The sequence below is a fragment of the Leuresthes tenuis genome, unplaced genomic scaffold, assembly GCF_036924035.1.
Source record: "Leuresthes tenuis unplaced genomic scaffold, fLeuTen1.0.hap1 SCAF_18, whole genome shotgun sequence".
NCBI classification, from domain to species: Eukaryota; Metazoa; Chordata; class Actinopteri; order Atheriniformes; family Atherinopsidae; genus Leuresthes; species Leuresthes tenuis.
The window spans coordinates 27,061,534-27,079,464 of record NW_027325372.1 but is presented as its reverse complement, the minus strand read 5'-3'; the positions used below and the strand labels follow the sequence as shown (position 1 = coordinate 27,079,464).

The 17,931-nt window shown below is 42.0% G+C and overlaps 2 non-coding genes across 2 annotated transcripts; both read right to left on the bottom strand.

Moving 5' to 3' along the window:
• Nucleotides 1-1,780: 1,780 nt before the first annotated feature.
• On the bottom strand, nucleotides 1,781-1,964 carry LOC140276193 (U2 spliceosomal RNA). Its single transcript, XR_011908867.1, has one exon. It is a non-coding gene; the product is annotated as a U2 spliceosomal RNA (small nuclear RNA).
• A 308-nt stretch (nucleotides 1,965-2,272) lies between these two features.
• Nucleotides 2,273-2,386, bottom strand: LOC140275717 (U5 spliceosomal RNA). Its single transcript, XR_011908438.1, has one exon. It is a non-coding gene; the product is annotated as a U5 spliceosomal RNA (small nuclear RNA).
• Nucleotides 2,387-17,931: the final 15,545 nt, after the last annotated feature.

Genomic DNA, 17,931 nt, shown 5'->3' with positions numbered 1-17,931 from the left:
TGGTGAGAGACGGACGGGCACTTTTAGCACACTTGAATTTTATGGGGCAAGACTTTAACCTCTTAAATATTTATGGTTTCAATGGAAAAAATGAAAGGTATGACCTTTTAGAAGATATACAGCTTTACATGCTAGGGCAAGTACCTTTAGTTGTAGGAGGGGATTTTAACTGTATCTTGAGCAGGAAAGATAGAAAAAGAGCAGGGGTAGATTTTAAAGTGGATAAGACTTCGATTTTACTTCAGGGCATATGCAGGGATTTTAAGCTTACTGACTGTTTTAAAACCATGCATCCCAGAGAGGAGGGCTTCACCTGGTTTAGTCATGATGGCACCAGAGCCTCTCGCATTGATTATTTCTTTACTAGAGATTGCCCACCCACTGATGTTAGATTAACCCCTGTTTTCTTTTCAGACCACCTTATGCTCTCCTGCACCCTTTCACCCCCTTCTGGTGTGACGGTAGGAAGTGGTCTGTGGAAACTCAACTGTTCCCTGTTGGAGGATGAAATCATAGTCAGTCAGTACAGGGAATGTTATAAAGAGTGGCAGACCCTTCAAGACCTCTACGAAACACATGCACAATGGTGGGAAATGGTGAAGGAAACGACCCAGACTTTTTTTAAACAGCAAGGTAAACGTAAAAAAAGGAAAGAGAATAGATGTATGATGGGACTACATAAACGCTTACAGCGCTACTTTAAACTAAATCAGTGTGGCATAGACTTTAAAGAAGAAATCAAAGATGTCAAAAAGGAAATGTCAGTTTTAGCAGAAATAAAGAGTAAAGGAATTTTTGTAAGAAGCAGGGAGCAGGAAATTGAGGAAGGTGAAAAAGAAAGAAAGTTATAAATAAAAAGGAATGTAATCAAAATCTAAAAAGAGAAGATGGGTTTTTAACAAAATCCACACAAGAGATGATTGAAACTGTACATACCTTTTATAGTAACATGTACAAAGAGAAACCAGTGCACTTGGAAACATCGGCAGAAATCTTAAAATTCGTTGACAAAACCGTAAAAGAGAATGCACACTTGACACAGAATTTTACTGCTTTAGAGTTAAAAAAATGCCTAACAGGTTTTAAGAGAAGTCGAGCTCCGGGTTTAGACGGGCTTCCTGCAGAATTCTATCTGACCTATTGGGACCTTTTATCATCAGACATTTTAGATGTTTTTAAAGATTTTGAAAAACTCGACCGACTGCCTGACAGTTTTAGAGTGGGAATAGTGACTCTACTTTATAAAAAAAATGATAAGACTGACCTAAAGAATTGGAGGCCAATCACACTTTTAAACTTTGACTGTAAACTTTTTAGCAAGGTTTTAGCGACACGGATGTCCTCTGTTTTAGAGGAGGTAATTCACCCAGACCAAGCTTGTGCCATCTCAGGGAGACAACTCACCGACAGCCTCGTACTGATTCGAGACATCATTGATTACGCTAGAGACAGAAACACCCGGCTTGTCATCTTAAATTTAGACTTTGAAAAAGCATTTGATCGGGTCTCGCATCAATATCTCTTTCAGGTGTTGCAGCCATCGAAAAGGGCCCGATTGTTCCTACTTGGTGAGCTTTGCTTGGTTGAGACGCTTGCCCCCCCCCCCTGCTCCTCGGCTGACCAAGTAGAAACAATCTATTCGATGGCTGCCTTGTCTTTTACTCTGTGAAAAAGACAAGGCAGCCACAAACACCACGGGAACACCGTATTGAGGCTTTGTTCTGACCACTCATTCGGTGTCGCGTTTCTTTCAAGCAATTCTCCCGGTTAGCCCGCACTCGGCTCGCTCCCAGAGCCCAGCGGCACTGCAGTACCGGGTCGATGCTTGGAGTGAACGGAGCAAGCTTCTTTTTCAACTCCTATTCTTAAAAATCCATTTAATATGTAGTCCTCGTATAGAGGACATATTAAACTGATAAGAACAGATACTACACTTGATCTTAGCCAAAAGGCCGAGAAGCGATAACTGTCCACTGTTTCAGGTCCGAGGGCCCTTGCTGGCACAATGCGCACTTGTAGCAGTGTTCTTTTTATGGCCATAGGTGGCCAGAGTGTCACGTTGCACCTCCGCCCACCCGCTGCACTGAGCACTCTTCAGCCCTTTTAAATGGTATAACTTTGCACTCCCGCATGCTCCAGCAAGCACCATTCAAGCAACAACTTTAAACTCCAGCTTCGAACATCGGCACAATCGCAACAAGTAAGGCGACTCTACTCAGAGAAGTCACTCTGCACAGTAACAAGATTTCTTTTGCACAGACAGAAAGGGCTTCACCCGCAAAGGTAAAGCCTGCCAAAAATAGAAACAACTCATTAGTGCTGCTCTCCACGAAAGTCTTTAGTAAAAGGCGAAAGACTTGTATGTTATGAAGAGAAACCAGAGTACGATTATCCGTCACTGCGGGAGCAGGGCATCAGGCTAGTTGCCATAGCCACCTTCCCCATGGTGAGCGTTGCTTGGTTGAAACGCTTGCCGCTGTGCAATCGACAAGGCAGCAACAAAAACACCACGGGAACACCGTATTGAGGCTTTGTTCTGACCGCTCATTCGGTGTCGCGTTTCTTTCAAGCAATTCTCCCGGTCAGCCCACACTCGGCTCGCTCCCAGAGCCGTGTTAAAGTCTACTTCGCATTCACTCTCTTTTCTCAGCAGACTCTTGGGATTTTATCTATAAAATGAATTCCTTCACTCAAACTATGTTAAAAATGCTTTGTCCTTCATATTTACCATGTCTAGAAAGATTTAAACAAAAAAAAAACAACGTTGTACTTTGCAGTAAAAGAAAGAGCAAATCTAAAGTTTCAGGAATCCGAGAATAAGCTTACTTTCATGAGTTCTTCACGATTTCGGATTTTGCTATAAAATGAATTCCTTCACTCAAACTAAATTAAAACTGCTAAACCGCTAATCTGTTACATGTAAGGCAGATGTCAAATTCACCGAAATAGGATCTAAGGGTATTCGGCCAATCGAGCTGTAGCAGCTTTGGTAAAAGAGTATAAGTTGAAGAGTTTGTGAATAAAGGTGTGCGCAAACATAGTGAGCTGTAGGAAAATAGGCAGGGAGCAATGCCGGCTGGGGTATATGTTCTTGTATGTTGTCTGACTGTTTGATTTGAATGTGTTGTGTAAGTGTACTGTTGAATGTTACATGTTTGGGCTTTGACACTTCACTGTGGTTGTTAACTGTGTGGTGTGTCCTGAAATGTTATATGTTTGGGCTGTGTGACATGCTTAATGCTTGTCAGTAGCTACCCACTTATTCATATATAGCAACTGACAACATAAGAAGTCTGGACATACTTTGATAGTAGTTGTAGAAGTATCCTTATTAATAATAGATAAACTAATTCATAGTGATAGAACAGTAGATGAACAGGTGCCTGCACATGTCTCACGAAAATAAAATGGGTGTATGATTGCTGACGGCAGAGCAATACTGCCAAACTTATGAGTTCTTGTGGCAAACTTGATTCAGTGTCTTGACGTGTATACGCTGTTTCGCTGACTTGATTGTCACAAGAAACAAAGTGTGTTTGATAAGATCCGACCATTTTATTACGGGAGGATCAGTATGTATGGATTCTGATGTGACTGATAAACCCATTCGTATCGTAAACATAATCTAATACGTGAGACAACGCCCTGGCACACAATCAAAAAAAAAAAGAGAGAGCGGTTTTGTGTCCCCACAGTCCATAATGTAGAAAAGAGAGAAAAAAGCCTTTCTGATTTGGTGTGTGTGCTCACAGTGCAGAGTGTAGAGAAAAGAGAGAAAAGAAAGCCGTTTTGGTGTCACGGGTGTTGTGACTTACACACACACATTTCTGAATTGAGAAAGGAAATTATTTTAGAGGAAGCACTAGAGTTTAGATCCCACATTTGTTGATAGGCATTCATTTATTTCTTCACTTCTGATGAAGTTTCAACAATAAACAACAAACTTTGTATTATGAGAAAGAACCAGACTCATTCTTCAGGAATCCGAAAATAAGCTCTATTTTACGAGTTATGCACGAATTCGGATTCTCCTATAAAACGAATTCCTTAACTCTAACCAAGTTAAGACTGCTTTGTCCTTCATATTTATTCATGTCTAATCAAGTTTCAACGATAAACAACGTTGTACTTTGTACTTCTTCAGCAATAAGCATCTCTCGACATATGACGAAATACAGATTTTGCTATAAAATGAATTCCTTCTATCAGCCTGACTTAAAACTGTTTGTCCTCCTTATTTATCCACTTCAAATCAAGTTTCAACAATTAAAAAAATGTTGTAGTTTGAGAAAAAACAACTTAATCTTAAGCAATCAGTAGGGTAAGAAAGGGTAAGAAAAGGTGCAAATGCCAACCATACATCACTAAAAGGTGGAGCGGAAGTATTCGGCTGCAAGTAGGTGCGAATGTCTGACAATGTATGATCAAAAGAGGGAGCGGAGGTTTTCGACTGCAAGGTCTGAATGTCCAACCATAATTTGTAAAAACCGGGGAAGAAAAGGCTTGAAAGCCCGACTATACACCATCAAAAGCGGGAGCGGAGGTGTTTGGCTGCAAGTAGGTGTGAATGTTCGACCATAATTTGTAAAAAGCGGGTAAGAAAAGGTTCGAATGCCCGACTATATATTAACCAAAGCAGGAGGAGAGGTCTTCGGATAAGAGTGGGTGAGAATTTACAACCATAATCTATAAAATGCGGTGAAAAAAAAGGTGTGAATACCCCATAGAACACTAAAAGGTAGAGCGGAAGTGTTCGGCTGCAAGAAGGTGTGAATGTCTGACCATAGTTTGTAAAAAGCGGGTAAGAAAAGGTTTGAATGCCCGAACATACACCATCAAAGGAGGGAGCGGAGGTGTTCCGCTGTAAGAAGGTGTGAATGTCCGACCATAGTTGGCAAAAAGCAGGTAAGAAAAGGTTAAAATACCCGATTGTACACAATCAATAGCGGGAGCAGAGTTGTTCCGCTACTAAAAGGTGTGAAAGTCCGACCATGGTTTGTAAAAAGCGGGTAAGAAAAGGTGCGAATGCCCGACAATGTATGATTGTCTGGGCATTCAAATCTGGGAAGAAAAGGCTCGAAAGCCCGACTATACACCATCAACAGCTGGAGCGGAGGTGTTCAGCTGCAAGAAGGTCTGAATGTCCATCAATAATTGCTAGAAAACATGGAAGAGAATTTTCGAATATCAAACCGCACATGATCATAAGCGGGAGAGGAGGTGTTCAAATGCAAGAAGGTGTGAATGTCCACCCATAATTACTGCAAAATGGGTAAGAAAAGGTACGAATGCCCAACCATACATGATCCTAACAGGGAGCGGAGGTGTTTGGCTGCGACAAGGTGTGTATGTCCACCCATAATTAATGAAAAGCGGGCAACAAGTAGGTTTGAATACCCATCATCAAAAGCAGGAGTGGATGTGTTCGGCTACAAGAAGGTTTGAATGTCTGACCATAGTTTGTAAAAAGCGGGTAAGAAAAGGTTTGAATGCCCGAACATACACCATCAAAGGAGGGGGCGGAGGTGTTCCGCTGTAAGAAGGTGTGAATGTCCAACCATAATTGGCAAAAAGCAGGTAAGAAAAGGTTAAAATACCCGATTGTACACAATCAATAGCGGGAGCAGAGTTGTTCCGCTACTAAAAGGTGTGAAAGTCCGACCATGAATTGTAAAAAGTGGGTAAGAAAAGGTGCGAATGCCCGACAATGTATGATCAAAAGAGGGAGTGGAGGTTTTCGGCTGAAAGAAGGTCTGAATGTCCCACCATAATTTGTAAAAATCTGGGAAGAAAAGGCTCGAAAGCCCGACTATACACCATCAACAGCTAGAGCGGAGGTGTTCAGCTGCAAGAAGGTCTGAATGTCCATCAATAATTGCTAGAAAACATGGAAGAGAATTTTCGAATATCAAACCGCACATGATCATAAGCGGGAGAGGAGGTGTTAAAATGCAAAAAGGTGTGAATGTCCACCCATAATTACTGCAAAATGGGTAAGAAAAGGTACGAATGCCCAACCATACATCATCAAAAGCAGGAGTGGATGTGTTTGGCTACAAGAAGGTTTTAATGTCCGACCATAGTTTGTAAAAAGCGGGTAAGAAAAGGTTCGAATGCCCGAACATACACCATCAAAAGAGGGAGCGGAGGTGTTCCACTGTAAGAAGGTGTGAATGTCTGACCATAGTTGGTAAAAAGCGGGTAAGAAAAGGTGAAAATACCCGACTGTACACAATAAATAGCGGGAGCGGAGTTGTTCGGCTACTAAAAGGTGTGAAAGTCCGACCGTGGTTTGTAAAAAGCGGGTAAGAGAAGGTGCGAATGCCTGACAATGTATGATCAAAAGAGGGAGCGGAGGTTTTCGGCTGCAAGAAGGTCTGAATGTCCAACAATAATTTTGTAAAAACCGGGGAAGAAAAGGCTCGAAAGCCCGACTATACATCATCAAAAGCGGGAGCGGAGGTGTTCAGCTGCAAGAAGGTCTGAATGTCCATCAATAATTGCTAGAAAACATGAAAGAAAATTTTCGAATATCAAACCACACATCATCATAAGCGGGAGAGGAGGTGTTCAGCTGCAAGAAGGTGTGAATGTCCGACCATAGTTTGTAAAAAATGGGTAAGAAAAGGTGCGAATGCTCAACCATACATCATCAAAAGCAGGAGTGGATGTGTTCGGCTAAAAGAAGGTTTGAATGTCCGACCATAGTTCGTAAAATGCCGGTAAGAAAAGGTTCAAATGCCCGAACATACACCATCAAAAGAGGGAGCGGAGGTGTTCCGCTGTAAGACGGTGTGAATGTACAACAATAGTTGGTAAAAAGCGGGTAAGAAAAGGTTAAAATACCCGACTGTACACAATCAATAGCGGAAGCGGAGGTGTTCGGCTGAGAGAAGGTGTGAACGTCCGACCAAAGTTTGTAAAAAGCAGTGAAGAAAAGTTTCGAATATCCAACCAAACATAATCAAAAGCGGGAGCAGAGCTGTTCGACTGCAAGTAGGTGTGAATGTCAGATCATAATTTGCAAAAAGCTGATGAGAAAGGGTGAGAATGCCCGACTATACACCATCAAATGCGGGAGCGGAAGTGTTCGGCTGTGAGTAGGTGTGAATGTCAAACCATAATTGCTGAAAAATGTGTTAGAAAAGACAAGAATGCCGGACCATACATCATCAAAAGCGGCAAAAGTGGTGTTCGGCTGCAAGTAGGTGTGAATGTCCAGCCATAATTACTCACAAACCGGTAAGAAAAGGTAGTATTGCCAGACCATACATTATCAAAACAGGGAGCGGAGGTGGTTCAGCTGCAAGGTGTGAATGTCTGACTAAAGTTTATAAAAAGCGGGTAAGACAAGGTGCGAATGCCTGACAATGTATGACCAAATGAGGGAGCGGAGGTTTTCGGCTGCAAGGTCTGAATGTACAACCATAATTTGTAAAAACCGGGGAAGAAAAGGCTCGAAAGCCCGACTATACACCATCAAAAGCGGGAGCGGAGGTGTTCGGCTGCAAGTAGGTGTGAATGTTCGACCATAATTTGTAAAAAGCGGGTAAGAAAAGGTTTGAATGCTCGACTATATATTAACAAAAGCAGGAGGAGAGGTCTTCGGATAAGAGTGGGTGAGAATTTCCAACCATAATCAATAAAATGCGGTGAAAAAAAAGGTGTGAATACCCCATAGAACACTAAAAGGTAGAGCAGAAGTGTTCGGCTGCAAGAAGGTGTGACTGTTCGACTATATTTGGTGAAAAGCAGGTGAAGCAAGGTCTGAATAACCAACCTTACATCATCAAAAACGAGATCAGAGGTGTTTGGCTGCAAGAAGGCCATAGTTTGCCAAAAGCGGGTAAGCTGCGAATGACCGACTAAATATCAACAAAAGTGGGGGCGGATGTCTTCGGATGCAAGTGGGTGTGAATATCCCACCATACAAGTATGGTGGAGAGGAAGCTGTGAATGGCCGACCATAGTAAAAAGCGGGTGAGAAAAGGTGCGAATGTCCAATCATACATGATCAAAACAGGGAGCGGAGGTGTTTGGCTGCGACAAGGTGTGTATGTCCACCCATAATTAATGAAAATCGGGCAACAAGTAGGTTTGAATACCCATCATCAAAAGCAGGAGTGGATGTGTTCGGCTACAAGAAGGTTTGAATGTCTGACCATAGTTTGTAAAAAGCGGGTAAGAAAAGGTTCGAGTGCCCGAACATACACCATCAAAAGAGGGAGCGGAGGTGTTCCGCTGTAAGACGGTGTGAATGTCCAACAATAGTTGGTAAAAAGCGGGTAAGAAAAGGTTAAAATACCCGACTGTACACAATCAATAGCGGGAGCAGAGTTGTTCGGCTACAAGAAGGTGTGAAAGTCCGACCATGGTTTGTAAAAAGCGGGTAAGAAAAGGTGCGAATGCCCGACAATGTATGATCAAAAGAGGGAGTGGAGGTTTTCGGCTGCAAGAAGGTCTGAATGTCCAACCATAATTTGTAAAAACCGGGGAAGAAAAGGCTCGAAAGCCCGACTATACACCATCAAAAGTGGGAGCGGAGGTGTTCAGCTTCAAGACGATCTGAATGTCCATCAATAATTGCTAGAAAACATGAAAGAAAATTTTCAAATATCAAACTGCACATGATCATAAGCAGGAGAGGAGGATTTCAGCTGCAAGAAGGTGTGAATGTCTACCCATAATTACTGAAAAATGGGTAAGAAAAGGTGCGAATGCCTAATCATACATCATCAAAAGAGGGAGCGGAGTTGTTCCGCTGTAAGACGGTGTGAATGTCCGACCATAGATGGTAAAAAGCGGGTAAGAAAAGGTTAAATTACCCGACTGTACACAATCAAAAGAGGGAGCGGAGTTGTTCAGCTAAGAGAAGGTGTGAAAGTCCGACCTTGGTTTGTAAAAAGTGGGTAAGAAAAGGTTCGTATGCCCGAATATACACCATCAAAAGCGGAAGCGGAGGTGTTCGGCTGCAAGATACTGTGAACGTCCGACCAAAGTTTGTAAAAAGCAGTTAAGAAAAGGTTTGAATATCTAACCAAACATAAGAATGAGTCTTTTCCGCTGTAGAATGCCCGACTATAGACCATCAACTGCGGGAGCGGAGGTGTTCGGCTCTGAGTAGGTGTGAATATCCGACCATAATTGCTGAAGAATGTGTTGGAAAAGGTAAGAAGGCTGGACCATACATCATCAAAAGCGGTAGAGGTGGTGTTCGGCTGCAAAAAGGTGTGACTGTTCGACTAAAGTTTGTAAAAAGTGGGTAAGACAAGGTGCGAATGCCTGACAATGTATGATCAAAAGCGGGAGCGGAGGTGTTCAGCTGCAAGAAGGTCTACATGTCCATTAATAATTGCTAGAAAACATGAAAGAAACTTTTCGAAAATCAAACCGCACATGATCATAAGTGGGATAGGAGGTGTTCAGCTGCAAGGTGTGAATGTCCACCCATAATTCCTGAAAAATGGGCAAAAAAAAGGTGTGAATGCCCAACCATACATCATCAAAAGCAGGAGTGGAAGTGTTTGGCTACAAGAAGGTGTGAACGTCCAACCAAAATATGTAAAAAGAAGTTAAGAAAAGGTTCGAATATCCAACCAAACATAATCAAAAGCGGGAGCAGAGCTGTTCGACTGCAAGTAGGTGTGAATGTCAGATCATAATTTGCAAAAAGCTGATGAGAAAGGGTGAGAATGCCCGACTATACATCATCAAATGCGGGAGCGGAGTTGTTCGGCTGTGAGTAGGTGTGAATCTCCGACCATAATTGCTGAAAAATGTGTTAGAAAAGGTAAAAATGCCGGTCCATACATCATCAAAAGCGAGAGAGGTTGTGTTCGGCTGCAAGTAGGTGTGAATGTCCAGCCATAATTACTCACAAACGGGTAAGAAAAGGTAGTATTGCCAGACCATATATGATCAAAACAGGGAGCGGAGGTGGTTCAGCTGCAAGAAGGTTTGAATGTCAAACTAAAGTTCAAATATATTAACAAAAGCGGGAGGAGAGGTCTTCGGATGAAAGTGGTTGAAAATTTCCAACCATAATGTATAAAATGCGGTGAAAAAAAAGGTGTGATAGAACACTAAAAGGTGGAGCGGAAGTGTTCGGCTGCAAGAAGGTGTGAATGTCCGACTATATTTGGTGAAAAGCAGGTGAAGCAAGGTCTGAATGCCCAACCTTACATCATCAAAAGCAAGATCAGAGTTGTTAGGCTGCAAGAAGGCCATAGTTTGCCAAAAGCGGGTAAGGTGCGAATGTCCGACTGAATATCAACTAAATTTGGGGCGGAGGTTTTCGGATGCAAGTGGGTGTGAATATCCCACCATACAAGTATGGTGGAGAGGAAGCTGTGAATAGCTGACCATAGTTTGGAAAAAGCGGGTAAGAAAAGGTTTGAATGCCCGAACATACACCATCAAAAGCGGGAGCGGAGGTGTTCCGCTGTAAGACGGTGTGAATGTCCGACCATAGTTGGTAAAAAGCGGGTAAGAAATGGTTAAAATACCCGACTGTACACAATCAATAGCGGGAGCGGAGTTGTTCGGCTACAAGAAGGTGTGAAAGTCCGACCATGGTTTGTAAAAAGCAGTTAAGAAAAGGTTCGAATATCCAACCAAACATAATCAAAAGCGGGAGCAGAGCTGTTCGACTGCAAGTAGGTGTGAATGTCCAGCCATAATTACTCACAAACGGGGGAAGAAAAGGTAGTATTGCCAGACCATACATGATCAAAACAGGGAGCGGAGGTTCAGCTGCAAGGTGTTAATGTCTGACTATAGTTTGTAAAAAGCGGGTAAGACAAGGTGCGAATGCCCAACAATGTATGATCAAAAGAGAGAGCGGAGGTGTTCGGCTGCAAGGTCTGAATGTCCAACCATAATTTGTAAAAACCGGGTAAGAAAAGGCTCGAAAGCCCGACTATACATCATCAAAAGCGGGAGCGGAGGTGTTCAGCTGCAAGAAGGTGTGAATGTTCGACTAAAGTTTGTAAAAAGCTGGTAAGACAAGGAGCGATGTCCCGACATTGTATGATCAAAAGCGGGAGCGGAGGTGTCCAGCTGTGAGTAGATGTGAATGTCCGACCATAATTGCTGAAAAATGTGTTAGAAAAGGTAAGAATACTGGACCATACATCATCAAAAGCGGGAGAGGTGGTGTTCGGCTGCAAGAAGGTGTGAAAGTCCGACAATGGTTTGTAAAAAGCGGGTAAAAAAAGGTTCAAATGCCCGAATATACATCATCAAAAGTGGAAGCGGAGGTGTTCGGATGCAAGAAGGTGTGAACGTCCGACCAAAGTTTGTAAAAAGCAGTGAAAAGCGAGAAAAAGCATTTCGTGAGTTCTGCATGATTTGGGATTTTGCTTATAAAATGCATTACTTCACTCAAACTATGTTAAAACTGATTTGTCCTTCATATTTACCATGTCTAGAAATATTTAAACAAAAAAACAACGTTGTACTTTGCAGTAAAAGAAAGAGCAAATCTAAAGTTTCAGGAATCCGAGTATAAGCCTGCTTTCATGAGTTCTGCACGATTTCGGATTTTGCTATAAAATTTATTGCTTTGCTCAAACCAAGTTAAAACTACTTTGTCCTTCCATATTCATCAATGTCTAGATCGACTTCAACAAAGAAAAACATTGGACTTTGCAGTAGAAGAAGTTGAAATCCATCTACACATTGATAAATATGAAGGACAAAGCAGTTCCCACTTGCCCATAAGAAAATAAGCTTATTCTCGGATTCCTGATCTTTCAGTGTTGCTCTTTCTTCTACTGCAAAATACAATGTTGTTCTTTGTTGAAGTCGATCTAGACATTGATAAATATGAAGGAAAAAGCAGTTTTAACTTGGTTTGAGTGAATTAATTCATTTTATACATAAAATCCGAAATCGTGCAGAACTCATATAAATAAGCTTATTCTCGGATTCCTAAAACTTTTGATTAGCTCTTTCTTTTACTGCAAAGTACAACGTTGTTTTTTTTGTTTAAATCTATCGAGACATTGATAAATATGAAGGTAAAAGCCGTTTTAACATAGTTTGAGTGAAGGAATTGATTTTATAGATAAAATCCCAAATCATGCAGAACTCCTCAAAAGGGGCGTATGGCTTAATCACAAGTGTGGTTCTTTCTCATTCAGGGTAGTATGAGGAAGTTTATGCTTGAAATATATGTAGAAATGGGTACATATGAAGGACAAAGCAGTGTTAACTTAGTTTGAGTGAAGGAATTCATTTTATACATAAAATCCCAAATCATGCAGAACGTATGAAAAGAAGCTTATTCTCGGATTCCTGATCCTTCAGTTTTGCTCTTTCTTCTACTGCAAAATACAATGTTGTTCTTTGTTGAAGTTGATCTAGACATTGATAAATATGAAGGAAAAAGCAGTTTTAACTTGGTTTGAGTGAATGAATTCATTTTATACATAAAATCCGAAATCGTGCAGAACTCATGAAAATAAGCTTATTCTCGGATTCCTAAAACTTTTGATTTGCTCTTTCTTTTATTGCAAAGTACAACGTTGTTTTTTTTTGTTTAAATCTATCGAGACATTGATATATATGAAGGTAAAAGCCGTTTTAACATAGTTTGAGTGAAGGAATTAATTTTATAGATAAAATCCCAAATCATGCAGAACTCCTCAAAAGGGAGGTATGGCTTAATCACAAGTGTGGCTCTTTCTCATTCAGGGTAATATGAGGAAGTTTATGCTTGAAATATATGTAGAAATGGGTACATATGAAGGACAAAGCAGTGTTAACTTAGTTTGCGTGAAGAAATTCATTTTATACATAAAATCCGAAATCGTGCAGAACTCATGAAAAGAAGCTTATTCTCGGATTCCTAAAACTTTTGATGTGCACTTTCTTTTACTGCAAAGTACAACGTTGTTTTTTGTTGAAATCTATCTAGACATTGATTACATTAAAACCTACTTGCAGTCGAACACCTTCTCATCCACTTATGATCATGTGCGGTTGGGCTTTCGCACCTTTTCTTACCCGTTTTTCAGTAATTATGGTTGGACATTCAGACCTTCTTGCAGCCGAAAACCTCCGCTCCTCTTTTGATCATACATTGTCGGGCATTCACACCTTGTCTTACCCGCTTTTTACAAACTTTAGTCGGACATTCAAACCTTCTTGCAGCTGAACCACCTCCGCTCCCTGTTTTGATCATATATGGTCTGGCAATAGTACCTTTTCTTACCCGTTTGTGAGTAATATTTGGCTGGACATTCACACCTTCTTGCAGCCGAACACAACCTCTCCCGCTTTTGATGATATATGGTCCGGCCTTCTTACCTTTTCTAACACATTTTTCAGCAATTATGGTCGGACATTCACACCTACTCACAGATGAACACCTCCGCTCCCACATTTGATAGTGTATAGTCGGGCATTCTCACCCTTTCTCATCAGCTTTTTGCAAATTATGATCTGATATTCACACCTACTTGAAGTCGAGCAGCTCTGCTCCCGCTTTTGATTATGTTTGGTTAGATATTCGAACCTTTTCTTAACTGCTTTTTTACAAACTTTGGTCGGACGTTCACACCTTCTCTTAGCTGAACACCTCCGCTCCCTCTTCTGATTGTGTACAGTCGGGTATTTTAACCTTTTCTTACCCGCTTTTTACCAACTATGATCGGACATTCACACCGTCTTACAGCGGAACACCTCCGCTCCCTCTTTTGATGGTGTATGTTCGGGCATTCGAACCTTTTCTTACCCGCTTTTTACAAACCAGGGTCGGACTTTCACACCTTTTAGTAGCCAAACAACTCCGCTCCCGCTATTGATTGTGTACAGTCGGGTATTTTAACCTTTTCTTACCCGCTTTTTACCAACTATGGTCGGACATTCACACCGTCTTACAGCGGAACACCTCCTCTCCCGCTTATGATCATGTACGGTTTGATATTCGAAAATTTACTTTCTTGTTTTAAAGCAATTATTGATGGACATTCAAACCTTCTTTTTGATGGTGTATGGTCGGGCTTTCGAGCCTTTTCTTCCCGCTTTTTACAAACCATGGTCGGACTTTCACACCTTCTTGTAGCCGAACAACTCCGCTCCTGCTATTGATTGTGTACAGTCGGGTATTTTAACCTTTTCTTACCCGCTTTTTGCCACCTATGGTCGGACATTCACACCGTCTTACAGCGGAACACCTCTGCTCCCGCTTTTGATGGTGTATAGTCGGGCATTCAAACCTTTTCTTATCCGCTTTTTACAAACTATGGTGGGACATTCAAACCTTCTTGTATCCGAAAACCTCCGCTCTCTCTTTTGATCATACATTGTCGGACATTCGCACCTTTTCTTAGCCGCTTTTTACAAACCATGGTCGGACTTTCACACCTTCTTGTAGCCGAACACATCCGCTCCCGCTATTGATTGTGTACAGTCGGGTATTTTAACCTTTTCTTACCCGCTTTTTACCAACTATGGTAGGCTATTCACAGCTTCCTCTCCACCATACTTGTATGGTTGGATATTCACACCCACTTGCATCCGAAGACCTCTGCCCCAAATTTCGCACCTTACCCGCTTTTGGCAAACTATGGCCTTCTTGCAGCCAAACACCTCTGATCTCGCATTTGATGATGTAAGGTTTGGCATTCAGACCTTGCTTCACCTGCTTTTCACCAAATATAGTCGGACATTCACACCTTCTTGCAGCCGAACACTTCCGCTCCACCTTTTAGTGTTCTATCACACCTTTTTTTCACCGCATTTTATACATTATGGTTGGAAATTTTCAACCACTCTCATCCGAAGACCTCTCCTCCCGCTTTCTTTAATATATTTGAACTTTAGTCGGACATTCAAACCTTCTTGCAGCTGAACCACCTCCGCTCCCTGTTTTGATCATATATGGTCTGGCAATACTACCTTTTCTTACCCGTTTGTGAGTAATTATGGCTGGACATTCACACCTACTTGCAGCCGAACACAACCCCTCTCAGTTTTGATGATGTATGGACCGGCATTTTTACCTTTTCTAACACATTTTTCAGCAATTATGGTTGGAGATTCACACCTACTCACAGCCGAACAACTCCGCTACCGCATTTGATGGTGTATAGTCGGGCATTCTCACCCTTTCTCATCAGCTTTTTGCAAATTATGATCTGACATTCACACCTACTTGCAGTCGAACAGCTCTGCTCCCGCTTTTGATTATGTTTGGTTGGATATTCGAACCTTTTCTTAACTTCTTTTTACATATTTTGGTCGGACGTTCACACCTTCTTGTAGCCAAACACTTCCACTCCTGCTTTTGATGATGTATGGTTGGGCATTCACACCTTTTTTTTGCCCATTTTTCAGGAATTATGGGTGGACATTCACACCATGCAGCTGAACACCTCCTATCCCACTTATGATCATGTGCGGTTTGATTTTCGAAAAGTTTCTTTCATGTTTTCTAGCAATTATTGATGGACATGTAGACCTTCTTGCAGCTGAACACCTCCGCTCCCGCTTTTGATCATACATTGTCAGGCATTCGCACCTTGTCTTATCCACTTTTTACAAACTTTAGTCGAACAGTCACACCTACTTGCAGCCGAACACAACCTCTCTCGCTTTTGATGATGTATGGACCGGCATTCTTACCTTTTCTAACACATTTTTCAGCAATTATGGTCGGAGATTCACACCTACTCACAGCCGAACAACTCCGCTCCCGCATTTGATGGTGTATAGTCGGGCATTCTCACCCTTTCTCATCACCTTTTTGCAAATTATGATCTGACATTCACACCTACTTGCAGTCGAACAGCTCTGCTCCTGCTTTTGATTATGTTTGGTATGATATTCGAACCTTTTCTTAACTGCTTTTTACAAACTTTGGTTGGACGTTCACACCTTCTTGTAGCCGAACACATGCACTCCGTCTTTTGATGATGTATGGTTGGGCATTCGCACCTTTTTTTTACCCATTTTTCAGGTATTATGGGTGGACATTCACACCGTCTTGCAGCTGAACACCTCCTCTCCCACTTATGATCATGTGTGGTTTGATTTTCGAAAATTTTCTTTCATGTTTTCTAGCAATTATTGATGGACATTTAGACCTTCTTGCAGCTGAACACCACCTCTCCCGATTTTGATGATGTATGGACCGGCATTTTTACCTTTTCTAACACATTTTTCAGCAATTATGGTTGGAGATTCACACCTACTCACAGCCGAACAACTCCGCTACCGCATTTGATGGTGTATAGTCGGGCATTCTGACCCTTTCTCATCAGCTTTTTGCAAATTATGATCTGACATTCACACCTACTTGCAGTCGAACAGCTCTGCTCCCGCTTTTGATTATGTATGGTTAGATATTCGAACCTTTTCTTAACTGCTTTATACAAACTTTGGTCGGACGTTCACAATATCTTGCAGCCGAACACCTCTGCTTCCGCTTTTGATGGTGTATATTCGGGCATATGAACCTTTTCTTACCCGCTTTTTACAAACCAAGGTCGGACTTTCACACCTTCTCTTAGCTGAACAACTCCGCTCCCTCTTTTGATTGTGTACAGTCGGGTAATTTAACCTTTTCTTACCCGCTTTTTACCATCTATGGTCGGACATTCACACCTTCTTGCAGCTGAAATCCTCCTCTCCCGCTTATGATCATGTGCAGTTTGATATTCGAAAATTTTCTTTCACATTTTCTAACAATTATTGATGGACAGTCAGACCGTCTTGCAGCTGAACACCTCCGCTCCCACTTTTGATGGTGTATAGTCGGGCTTTCGAGCCTTTTCTTCCCCGGTTTTTACAAATTATGGTTGGACATTCAGACCTTCTTGCAGCCGAAAACCTCCACTCTCTCTTTTGATCATACATTGTCGGGCATTCGCACCTTTTCTTACCCGCTTTTTACAAACCATGGTCGGACTTTCACACCTTTTAGTAGCCGAACACATCCGCTCCCGCTATTGATTGTGTACAGTCGGGTATTTTAACCTTTTCTTACCCGCTTTTTACCAACTATGGTTGGACATTCACACCTACTTACAGCAGAACACCTCCGCTCCCTGTTTTGATTATGTATGGTTTGACATTCGCACCTTCTCTCACCCGCCTTTTACTATGGTCGGCCATTCACAGCTTCCTCTCCACCATACTTGTATGGTGGGATATTCACACCCACCTGCATCCGAAGACCTCCGCCCCCACTTTTGTTGATATTTAGTCGGTCATTCGCACCTTACCCGCTTTTGGCAAACTATGGCCTTCTTGCAGCCAAACACCTCTGATCTCGCTTTTGATGATGTAAGGTTGGGCATTCAGACCTTGCTTCACCTGCTTTTCACCAAATATAGTCGGACATTCACACCCACTTGCATCCGAAGACCTCCGCCCCAAATTTTGTTGATATTTAGTCGGACATTCGCACCTTACCCGCTTTTGGCAAACTATGGCCTTCTTGCAGCCAAACACCTCTGATCTCGCTTTTGATGATGTAAGGTTGGGCATTCAGACCTTGCTTCACCTGCTTTTCACCAAATATAGTCGGACATTCACACCTTCTTGCAGCCGAACACTTCCGCTCCACCTTTTAGTGTTCTATCACACCTTTTTTTCACCGCATTTTATACATTATGGTTGGAAATTTTCAACCACTCTCATCCGAAGACCTCTCCTCCCGCTTTTGTTAATATATTTGAACTTTAGTCGGACATTCAAACCTTCTTGCAGCTGAACCACCTCCGCTCCCTGTTTTGATCATATATGGTCAGGCAATAGTACCTTTTCTTACCCGTTTGTGAGTAATTATGGCTGGACATTCACACCTACTTGCAGCCGAACACAACCTCTCTCGTTTTTGATGATGTATGGACTGGCATTCTTACCTTTTCTAACACATTTTTCAGCAATTATGGTCGGAGATTCACACCTACTCACAGCCAA